At 31.5% G+C, this 1,002-nt stretch overlaps 1 protein-coding gene across 1 annotated transcript in view; it reads left to right on the forward strand.

Moving 5' to 3' along the window:
• hadh (hydroxyacyl-CoA dehydrogenase) overlaps nt 1–1,002 on the forward strand; it is a 6,636-nt gene that overhangs the window by 2,090 nt on the left and 3,544 nt on the right. The window lies entirely within an intron of this gene.

Here is a 1,002-nt window from a genome sequence, read left to right on the forward strand (position 1 = left end):
TTTTTTTTTTTTTCACTTCACAGTTTAAATATTAGTAAGAAAAAAACAATGGGGCTAAAGGTGCATTTGATTTGATTTTCCTCTTAACCACTAGATGGCACAAAAACTCAATGTTTTTCAATCTAATTGAAACTTTTCAATGGATATATGTAGCAAATAAGAATAGTTTTATTCAAGTAAATCAACAGTTTTGCAATAGCTGAAAAATATGTAAAACTGTGATATTTTGAGTAAAAAGTACCCTTGCTGTTGGGGATATAGGCACAATAATTGACATGATGATAAATAGCTGGCTGGCTTTTCCATTTGTTGACATTACATGGTTAGATTCAGATGGTAAATATCATGTATTAAGTTGGGTGTCCACCTTAGAGATGATCATCATGTTTATAATGTAAGCATCTTATTTAAAAATATTATAATCATATAATAAAATTAGTGGTCGACCGATAATGGGTTTTTTGACAGCCGATACCGATGCCGATATCTTGGAAAGCAGGGTGGCCGATGGCCGATATAATTTTATTTATTTTAATTCATATTTAAGAAATTTGAAATCATTTGAAAATGGATTAAAAAATAAACGTGTAAAATAAACATACTTATACTCTAGAAGACAAAGTATTTTTCACAAATAAATAAATATTTAATAAAAATATAATTAAAAAGGAAGTAAACACTGTAACCAACAGGGCACTCAGTATTCTGGGAAGTTTGTGTGCATTGGGAATCATATTTTTTCAAATAAAGCCAAGGTAACACTCATTTTACATACAGCACACAGTGAAAATGACATGAATATGACAGTGGGCAAATGCATAAAGCGCAGCATAATTTGAAATCACTCACGAGTCTCCAGTGTCGCTGAACTCTCCTCCTGTCCGTATTCAATTCACAGAACACGCGATCATGCAGGTCACATGCACACTTCAAAAGATCTCACAACTAGATTTGACTAAGTTTGCAAGGTTTGTGAAATAAAATTTTCATTAGCCATTCAAA

Source organism: Sinocyclocheilus rhinocerous, unplaced genomic scaffold (genome assembly GCF_001515625.1).
Source record: "Sinocyclocheilus rhinocerous isolate Xijiao unplaced genomic scaffold, SAMN03320098_v1.1 scaffold953, whole genome shotgun sequence".
NCBI classification, from domain to species: Eukaryota; Metazoa; Chordata; class Actinopteri; order Cypriniformes; family Cyprinidae; genus Sinocyclocheilus; species Sinocyclocheilus rhinocerous.